Raw genomic sequence first — 11454 nt, 5'->3', positions numbered from 1 at the left:
TTCATAAACATGAAAGAAAGGCCCTGTCCCAAATGGTACACTTTATTTGCACTTAAGGGCTTTTGGACTTACAATAGATGCATTACACTGAATTTTATTTTGTGCATTAAAAAAAAAATGCTTTCATAGAAACACTTCATCCAAATGGAGACATTCTTGGCAGCCTTTAGCCATTGCTTTAAATCTGCTGGATCCTTCACTAAAAATAACTGTAAGTACTGCTAAACATTTACTCTTTGCATTTTGCACCCACAAACAAGACAAGTCAACATTACTGTTACTTAATGTTTGCTAAGAAGTATTTCCTACCAAAGCATGGTGGTGTTTGATTCTGAACAAGCCTATCTGTACCTGACCAAAGACAACATTTCCAGTGCATTATGGGTATTGTTGATGGTTTCCGCTAACACTTTTAACAACACTTTATTTCATTAATTTATCAATAATAAATAACTACAGGATAACGAGTATAAAAACTAATTACTATTTACTAACAAGAAACTCAAATTAATAGCATTGAGTTGGTCAAGATTGTTCACTATTAGAAATCAGTAACTACTGTTTTTTTTTTGTCTTGTAGTTTTAATGTGTTTGCTTGAACTATGTAAAACTGAATCGTAGAGAAATTGTAAATGTGTTCTTAAATGAAAGAAATCTGAAAATGTGAAAATAAATGTGAAATTCCATGAAGTGATGATTACTTTATCTCGCCAGCAAGTTATTTCATTTCATTGGTTACCACTGCCAGATAAAGACCTGTGGGGCATCCGAGGTAAACAATAATGCTTCATATCATCTGATGTTTCATCTTGATGTATTCTAGAATATTGAGACTTGCCATTACTGCTTTGTTTGTATTTGGTAAGATCATATGCCTTCAGCTTTGACTTGCATTTTTTCTTGGTTCTCTATTTTTCACTGGTTCCCCAAAAAAATTAAGCAGCACAACGGTTTCCAACATTGATAAAAAAAATCAGTATATTAGAATGATAAAGAGGCAGAGTGTAAAGAGACACAGTCTTTGATTGTATTCAAGAAACTTGGTATATACTCAGACAAGAAGAAAAAATACCCCACATTAAGAGGGCATGCATGACATGCATTTTGTTAATTAACTAACAAAAGCAAGAATCTTTGTAAAATTTCTTGCTCGAACAAGAATGAGTGAATTACATAATATAATTATGAAAAATTAAATAAGTTACTTCTGTCTGCAAACACTCAAATCTCCTGCTGCACACAAATTATTTTTGCCCATCCAGCAGATGGTGCCAGTTATCTTAAAACTGATAACCAAAGTAGAAAAGCTTAATATCATTCAAAATGGTAAAACTGATTATTCATTCATCTCTAGATAAACTAATGACTGTCTCTATTTAGATGTTCCAGATTCAGCTCTGTCTTCAATATCAATACAAAGAAACACCAGTAACAAGTATCAGTTGTTCTGTTACTTCAGACAGAAGAACAGTGTTACAGTGTCATTAATGTATTTTGATCAAACTTTACAGAAAGGCCAGTCTTGAGTCAGGATGTGATATAAATGTTCACTGTAGAGAATAATTCTAGTTTTACCTTCATTTTTGTCACAGCATAAAAGCAGAACATCACAGATGAGTCAGTTAAACCAAAAGCCAGTTTCACTATCGCGAAGACTAGTTTTTTTTTTTTTATAGAAAATCCTCACATGAGCATTTGAAACCTGCTGCTTGTGTCAGAGAAACATCCAGTGGGTCCCAGGCTGACAGTGTTGCTCTTTTATGTTTTTTGATGATTCGGAAAAAAGTAAATGTTCAAAAGTTATCATTGTTCTGTAAATACTGTGAAAGAGTCAAGCTTTTTAAGAAAAGCCATTTATATACTTTCAGATGCCCAGGCTCTTCATATTTCTAAAAGTTTTAATAATTAAAAAAGTGTAGGTATATAAGCATTTGTTCATAACAGGGAAGTCATGTACACCTATTCCGTTTTTTGGATTTGACTTTTATTTTGTGCTAATAGTAAATTTTATAGTGACTACAGATGAAAATTAGCCTGAATGGCAACATCTGGCACATTTACAAACTTGACTGCTTATTTTAATTAATGTGCACTTTTAAAATAAAAATAAAGCAAATAAATAAATAAATATAATAGGTAGATTTTGCGTCTTTTGTCAATGTTTTGTCATGTCAGGGTTATAATACTGTCACTTGTAACATACACTTTGCCATGATATAAATCAATAAGAGGTGGAAATAGATCATTAAATTCCATTAAAACTAAAGTTTCAGTGTTTAATAAGCTATTCATATAAATGAGCGCTCTCTTTCACTCTCAATACCACGATTGAGGTGAAACCCTTGAGCAAGAACCAAACCCAACTGCTCCAAAAGCGCTGCAGCAAAAATGGCTGCTCACTGCTCTGGGTGTGTGTTAACACAGCATGTCTATGTATGTATGTATGTATGTGTGTGTGTGTGTGTGTGTGTGTGTGTTTACTACTCACTGCTGAGCACTTGAAAGGATGTGTGATAGAACTTTCCCCTGCACGTTCTATCTATGCTACGTAAGTTTTGGGGCTTCTACTGGCTACACTTACAAATCTTTTTACTTTAGAGCGTCTGACACTGTACTGAATCTGATTACTTATCGCCCCTTTTCAACACTATCACTCAGGACCAAGATATTTTGTGTTCGACTAACCTGCTGCCACAGTGTTGCCAGATTGGATTGACAATTTTCAGCCAAAAAAAAAACACTTCATCAATCAAGGCTGGTAACAACATTTTAAGATCAAGAGGCATCTTGAGAAACTTGTGCGTGATTGATTTTCATCTGAAATGGTGAAAATAACCCAAATTCACTGGGGAGACTCAATTTTGGAAATGTCACTTAATGACCTTTCGGATGTATTTAATTAGTTACTATTATAATTATTTAATCTATATAATCTATAATAACATTAAAAATAATTCAAGTTTCTTCTAAACCATATGTTTTTTGGGGGGTATTAAGACAGGAACCGTGTAATTCTGGCCAAATATATCGCACCCGTGGTACAGCAGCAAAGTTCCTTGATTATTACGCCGGAATGAGAGTATAGTTCATAGTCATATCGGCCTAGAAAATCACAAATTTTCCGTTTCTGTTGGTCTTAGTACACGATGTAACTACAGAAGTGTCAAGTTTTAAATAGGAAAAATACCAAAACTCTTTGGTGATTTTTGAGCGAGATGCTCACGGTCTAATCAGATTCAATTTTATGATCTAATGATCTATGCTAAGCTAAACTAAAAGTGCTAATCCCAGATGTGGAGATCGGCTGAATGGATTTGAAAATGGTAAAACTCAACTGTTTAACTCTAGGGGAGTTGAAAAAATGAGCCTATTTAAGAAATACAAATAAATAAATTAATTAATTAATTAATAAAATAAAAATTGGATTGTTCCTCTAATTTTTTTTTTTTTTTTTGTCCATGAAACAGGAAGTAGTTGTAGCTCAGGCATACAATGTCTGATCTACCCCAAACTTTACGTTTTATAAGACTCCTGACCTGAACACATGCACATAACCATATTCTGTTATAGACATAGTGCCACCTGCTGGCAACAGGAAGTGATTTAGCTTTCACTAACTTCGACATGCAATGTCAAATCTGCCCTAAATTTCTTATTTGATAAGAATGCTGGCATGAAGAAATCCAATTTCCAAAGGCCAATTTCCAGTTATAATCCTGGCACCACTTAATGCCGAGTTCACACTGCATGATTTTCAAAGTCATCAGATCACCATTGCTTTGACACTGCACGACTATATGGGGTAGCATTCAGGTGCTTCTGTGTTAACATTGCACATTGCCTTATCGTTTGCCAGATTTGTGCCTCAAGTAAGCCTTAGCATTGCAACATGTAAGCCAACCAAATAAACCAAAACTGGCTCTAATGTGGGCCACAGTTGATTTTAATTCTACCCCTGGTCTTCCCCACATTCCTCATGTGGACCACTTGCTGCAGAGAATGGAAGCATTTTTGCAGTGGTCTTCAAGCAAGCCATTACGCAACCACATTTTATCTTACAATGAACCAAATAAACCATAAATACACATTATCTGGGCCAGATTAAGCCTTGAGGGATTGTTTAAATTTTTTGTCTTAACACTGTTTTCTGTGTGTTATATAATCTGGCTCTTCTGTAAAGCACAATAGTCAGCCTGGCTGTTGTAAATGTGCTATACTAATAAAATTAACTTGAACTTAGGTGAGTTATGCATCAACAATACTCAACATATTGTAAAAAGAAATGTAAAAATGACCTGCCTTAATCAAATGAGCTCCAGAAATGTGCCCTGCTTGACAAAATCATCCGGACCCAAGTTTTGCACAAGCAGCATTTTATTAGACACAGATAAATATTCAAAGACACAATTACAATACTTTAAAAATAGTTAAAGTTATTTACTCATATTTGTAAGAACTGCCTTTGCTGTGGAAAAGTACTTAGTATCACATCAGTGTTTGAGCATACACACTTTTTCTTGTCAGAGTACTGCAGAGTTTTGGAAATGTAAGCTGTTCTTGCAGCTCGCCTTTCTCAATTAAATAATTTAGATGATCACTGTGATTTTTTACGTGTTGATGACATTAATTATGAGTCATTTACAAGGTAGAGAGCTGAAACCATTCGGTTGCACGCAAGTTCAAGATCATTAGCGATTCAAAGATTTCACATCTGAAAGAGAGGTGTACGTGTGTTTTCTGTGCGTACGTTCATTCTTTGAATCACACGTACACATATCTGAGAGATGATTGTAAGATCAAATTTAGGATGGTTTCTGTGAAACATTTCATAAATGAGGCCTGATAGTTTTTTTTTGTTTTTTGTTTTTGTCACTGTGGTGATACATCAATGCAGACTATGTCACTGTGTCTCAATCTGCTCATGAATTAGAATGTGTTTTGCTTGATTTTTAGGTGTAATATGTGCACTGTCAGAATGAACTAGTGAAGGTATTAAAGTCTTGTAATGCAATGCTCTCATTTTACAGTGCACACTGAGAAAATGTGTACACCATGTACAATCCATTAATTTGGGGCACTAGCTATGATACGATGTCTGCAGTATTGACAGTGACTTTACTCATGGAGACAGAGTTTGGACTGGAAGAATTTTGTGATTGAGACTCTCTAATGAGTGAACTACTGAACTAAAGAGCTGACTGAGATGCACTTACTATCCTGCTGATGTATTACAAACCACTCCATGTTGCTGTTTTTTTTTTTTAAATAGGCCTATACCATTTGGTATTGGTATACCAAAGCAATGTCATCGGCATAGAAACTAATGCAAATCGCAATATATGGAATATATCAGAATATAAATTGTGCAATATACAGTATGAACAGTCAATTTAAAGGAGTCATATGATGTGATATAAATTGTTCTGTTCTCTTTGGAGTTTTACAAGCTCTTGGCGCATGAAGAAGATCTGTAAAATTGCAAAGACTAAAGTCTTAAATCCAAGATATTCTTTATAAAAGATAAGACTCGTCCACCCCCCCACCCCTTCAAAAAACGTCTCATTCTAAAACGCTCCACTTCTCTCTGTCACTGTGTGGGAAGATTTGCATAATGCCACCAAGATGTTCATGCAAAGAAAGAAGGCGTAACTTTTATTCTCGTTATAGTATTGTTGTTACCGCCGCCATCTCATATACACATTGTGTGTTTTGCTGTGAAAGAGAAACTACTTTGTTTGGCCTCCAAAAGAGGACGATATCCTCTTCGTCATGCCTGGAGCTGATCTGTGCTGGTCGCTGAGGAAATACATCAACTTTGCACTGTGGATCGCTGGATCAGCTTTTACCGTGGATGAAGTGGAGTCCAGCCCGGAGTCGTCACATATTGTTGCTGCAAGACCAATGGACGCTCCTTCATAGAATCCACTGGTGGCGCTGTTTTCAAATTCTGATGTCTATAATAGCCACCATTTTAGAGATTTGCTAAATTTCAACTGTAGTAATTCAGTCATCTGTAAGAATCTGCTTAACCTTTAGCTGTCATAGCTATTACTGACATGAAAGACAGTAATAAGCAGAATGTAACCCAGACAGCAAGCAGTGTCTGCCCAGAGCCACATCTGCCCCACATTTCACTCGGCCAGATGTGGGCCGGATCTGGGCCAACACTACAGTATGTTACTGTCTGGGAGGGTTGGACACCATTGAGTATTTTTAATTAAAAAAAAATTTTCACAGTGGGCGTAAATTTTTCATGGCCCCAAACTGAGAGTTTTCCATCTGCTCTAATTTTGTGGATACAGTATTAAGTTATTTGATAATAAAATGTAAAAAAAAAGTATTACATTTTAAATGACAGCTGAAAACTCATCTCTTTCATCACTATTTGACTTGATCCTAAAATCAAAAATAAAACAAAATAAATATTTTTTCTCTTTTTTCTTTAATCTTTCCCTGTCTAGCTTGAATGATGCTTGAAACTTGTCACTGTGGGCACATCCTGTGTCTGTTCGCCTCTTTAAGATGAATCTCTTGACGTCTTCACCAACTGTAAGTCGCTTTGAATAGAAGCGCCTGCTAAATGAATAAATGTAAATGTATTAAATATGAGTGAAATATGATCATTGTGTTTCTATTATTTCTCTTATAGCTCCTTCTTTGTCAACAACAATTTCTTGTCATGGTTCTGTGTTTCTGTAGATCAAGTGTATGAACAGGAAGAGGCCCTTCCCCTACAAACTTGCTTTAAATAACATTTCTCTGTATGTCCACCCAACATATGAAACCACATTCTTAAGAAAACCGACCACAGCAGCTTTCAGTTTCATGCAGAAGCTTAACTTTAATAAGATTATCAATGTGAGATGCAGACTCTTTGTAACGTTTTACTTTGCTTCTTCTTTACACAACAATTGAATAAACTGAATTTATTCAACCATTTTTACAATTCCAGAGTTAGGCTTCACTTAAACTGCTTAAACTATCCTTATGATCTGCTCTCTACTAAATGTAATAATAATGACAGTTTGGCTGTTGTTCACGTTTGTTCACTGACTGCCTGCTGCACATTAAACACAAAACTTCAATCAGCAAGCTTAGTCAGACTAAATGACTGCAACGCATCATCTTGCAACAGTCATGAGTGGTCTTAACATTTTTGTGTTCTTGTTTGCTTAATCAGTTCTTCCTCTGAACTGGATTAACAATAATACAGGTGACTTATAAACAGTAGAACTAGAGTAGAATGCTGTATCAAAAGCATTATTTGTAGATAATATTTAAATTCATGACATGGTTTTTTCTGCATTTCCTGCAGTTGCAGCACATCCTGACTACAGCAACCATCAACAGAGATCCAGCAGCAGTAGCAGAGATCTGTACTGTCATGGAGAATGAGTCTGGAGGATGAGAAGGAGAGTGTGAGAGAGTCTGTGGGAGCGGTGTTGTAATGGCTAAAACAGACAGTCAGTTTGAGGACTGTGTGAGTCTATAGAACAAAAGAGATCAGGTCAGTAAAAATCACTCGTATTAGTGCTGCTGTTCCTGAACATATGTGACAGAGATTCCTGATGTCTAGTTGTTGAGTCTGGTTGCTGATGTGATTGCGTGTTTAGTGTGATGATTAACAGTGATTGTGTTTGTCATCTGAGCAAGCGCAAGCGTTCAGCTCTTGAGGGAGTTGGATGCGCTCTGCTGCGCTCACTGTGATGCATTTGCGAGACTCTAAGGGCATGTGAGCATTTCACTATTTACCAGAATTTGTAGCAACAGTTGCATGCATGAGTTCGCCTCTCACGGGTATAGTGATGCATACGTGGCAGCAGTTTTGTGTTGTTGTGTATAGGATCTGATGGGAAATTTATCTTTATGCTGCACTCCGGCTTAAAAAAAAAAAAAAAAAAAAAAACATTATCTTCCGCATCCACAGATTCCAGCATACTAGTTATGCCAACATCGAGGTAATGTGTGAGAATGGTTATGAGAAGATGCCACCTGTTAAGGAAAAGCTGCCATGCTATCTATCCATGGGGGAAGCATCTTCTCTTAAGATGTAAGTCTATTAAGACTTCCTCCTTGCAAAGCAAGCACTAGCAAAACGTTTAGAGGGTTTGTGCATCCATATAATAGTTATCGGCGTTGGTTGTTTGGGCTAAGAGCATGCACGTAATGTCCTTGAGGGGGCAATTTGCATGCAATTCTGAGCATTTTTTAAAAAAAGTCTCCGCTCTCGGTTGTCTCTCTTTTCAAGGAAAGAGGGGCAGACATCTGTTTCCTGCGAGCTGTTGGAGGTTATGGACTTGCCGTGGAAGCTCGCTAAGAAGGTGACGCCACAAGGTCGTCTGGATGAGCGTTATCTTTCTGGTCATAGCCCTCCATCTCAGATGAGCCTTCCATTTCTTCTTGACCTCCATATAGAGATCAAGTAGAAATTGAAGAGGCCGTTTTTCTTACGCATCCAATGATTCCAGCATATGGTTATGCAATATCGAGGTGATGCTCAAAAAACGGTTTCATGATCAGGTAGCTGAGTTGGTCTGCCCTGGAAGATATTGGAAAGAAAGTAAGGCTTTCTACTTGATGCTCAGGTCTCGCCTTCTGAATTTTTTGGTACCTCCATTGAGACGATGTTTAAGATGTACAGGGAGGTGAAAAAGCACTCAGCGGCCTTCAACCCTTCATGAACAACCAGGTCTGAGCCCGAACAACATTGGGGTCCTGGTCAGTCTCGGTCTGAGGATCAGAGACTGGCACAGAAGGCTAGTGTAGCAGCTCGCGGTCTTCTCCCACCTGAGGGGATGGTGTAGGAGGAATTGTGGGTTAAAGGAAGATAGGCAAAGGAACGTGATCCAGACAAGGCGTCATCATTTTCTTCTAGATCAGAGTGATGCTTGAGTATCTACTTGCTCCCTTTGGGGGTTTTACATCTGCCCTTATCTTCCCCTTCCTAATTCCCCTATAACCACCAGCTCTCTACCTGACTGAGATTAGGTGGGAGCTTCCTGCATTACAGTCTCCTCTTGAGCTGGGCTCCAGCGCGGGAATGTATTATATGTAATAAATTGCTGGTGGTTGTGTGTGTGAGTTTTCTTTTCAGTGCTCAATTGTAAATGTAAATGTTTACTAAACGCTCGTTGGCATCATGACTATGGCTTCTTGATCATCAGGCCTGGCATGGCACTAAAAGGAATTTCCTGGATGTCCGGTCAAGTCATCCCGACGGGCTTCCTGATCGCTTGGATATCCCTTCTTGCTGACGCATCAAGCAAGAAGTGGAGTTCGCAGTTGCACGTGAAGTCTTTGCACACTTTCTGAAATCCACACTGGGATAAGTTTGCACACTGGTACTCTGCGTTCTTTCTAAAAATCCTATATGGTGAGGGCGCGGTTGCTTTGTGCCCTTTCTGGAGATGGTAAAAACCCTGTTCATCTTGGGTGCTGCTCCACCTATGTATCCTCAGCTACCAATCTAAACAGGATGTTGCTACTAGGGATCTGTTGACACAGTTCCGCTAGGCTTTTTGCCGTATCCCTTTAAAGGAATCTTCCTTGATTCCAAGCCTTGAGCTCTAACCCAGTTCGACGCCCTAACATGTATTGGGTATGGAGCCAAGGGCTTTGGCCATAAGGGATAATGTCACAGACAGCTGTCTAATGTCCCAGGGGCAACTCCCATGGAAATGGTAGAGTTGGAACTTAGTGCTCACCATGATTCTGGCCTTTACTCCCCTCAGCAAGGTGATGTGGGTATACTGTTCCACATAGTGCCCCCTAGAGGACGCAGTTCGAAGTTTCCTTGAAAGGGAACGTCTCAGGTTACGAATATAACCATGGTTCCTTGAGTAGGGAATGAGACACATCGTCCTCTAGCTACCTGCCATGCTTCGGATCCAAGCTTCAGACAAAGAAGTGAATGACGTGTTGTCCCGGTGCCTATTTATTTATAGTCGCACCGTAAGTGACGTCAGGGGCTGTTGCCGGCCAACTTGTTGGTGTTTTTTCAATGTATGCTTCAGACACGGGTCACGACGAGGCGTTCCCCATAGAGACCCCTAGAGGAAACAGTGTCTCATTCCCTACTCAGGGAACCATGGTTACATTCATAACCTGAGATGTTTTTACTTACCATAGACAGAAACACTGAATGTTTTTGATGATAGTTCAGCTTCACTGATCTGTAGTTTATAATGTCCAGCATATTCAGTTGTGACGTTTGATTGTCCAGCTTCAGTCTGTCTCTGAATCCCTCATCAAAAAGATCACCATATACAGTCATTCTCTAATCAGCATAACTTACCAATCAGACACCATCAGCACAAACAGAAGAAAACAAACATGCTAAACAAATTTCAGTTGTTCAGAGAAAATGCACATTCTAATAAAATAATCAATGAAAGCACAACTGATCTAAACACACACTACAGAACTAATGGGAATCCTTCACCAACAGAGTCTGACCCTTCATATACAAACAAGTGCATGTTTATATTCACATACAGTTTGCAATATCAAAACTATGTCATGGTAAATTGGTGCTTATGGAGCCTAATTTTAAATTGAGAACTTAATAAATATACACAACCAATTATATTGAATGGGGAAAAGTACAAAGTTAAAACTTACTTTGTACTTACTAGTTTTACTTATAAATATTATTTATCTTCAGACTCAAACTGAGGGGATCTCCGGTTCGAGCACCTGCAGGGACAGGAGGATTGTCTGTGTGAAGTTTGCATGTTCTCCCTGTGTCTGCATGGGTTACGCCAGGTACTCCGGTTTCCTCTCACAGCCCAAAGACATATGTTAATTTAAGACTCTAAATTGTCCCTGGACGTGTATGTAAAGACAAGACTTGTGTGTGGATCAACTTGTGTATGGATTTATGGTTCATGGTTCTCGCCATGTATATAGCTATATATGCTGGAATGGCGTTAAGAAGAAAATAAACAAACAAACTGACTCAAACTGAAACCTGCTACAGTTTGATTTCTATAGAAATGTGGATTGATCTGTTGGGTGGACAAATATCTTGTATGCGAGTGTGGGTATTCAAAGCACGTGTGTTCAGTGTATGGGTGTAGAGTTTCCTCCTGTCCTGCTACTATAGTATGAAAAGCTTTGACCTTTATTCTACAGAAACATGAGGAAAAACTGCCTTTGACAGAGAGACAGAACAGCAATAGAAACACAGTCATGTTTTAAACTGCCATTCACAAATTTATCCTAAAAAAGTTTTTCATTTATTGTATTACATATTTACACATAAGCATTTCTGCCAGATGCACTTCCGCCACTGCCAGCATGCTGGCTGCAGGGTCATCAGATGGGAGCCACTCTTTAATGATGTTTCACTCCTTTTAATCCTCTCAAGGTGGTGGAGCAGCCACCCCCAGTAGCCAGCCCTAGGATCCATTTTTTTATGCCCACATCTTATATTTCCTCCAGAGCCAGAGCCAA

This window comes from Carassius carassius, chromosome 16 (genome assembly GCF_963082965.1).
Source record: "Carassius carassius chromosome 16, fCarCar2.1, whole genome shotgun sequence".
Taxonomy (NCBI): Eukaryota; Metazoa; Chordata; class Actinopteri; order Cypriniformes; family Cyprinidae; genus Carassius; species Carassius carassius.
This window is presented reverse-complemented; position numbering follows the sequence as displayed.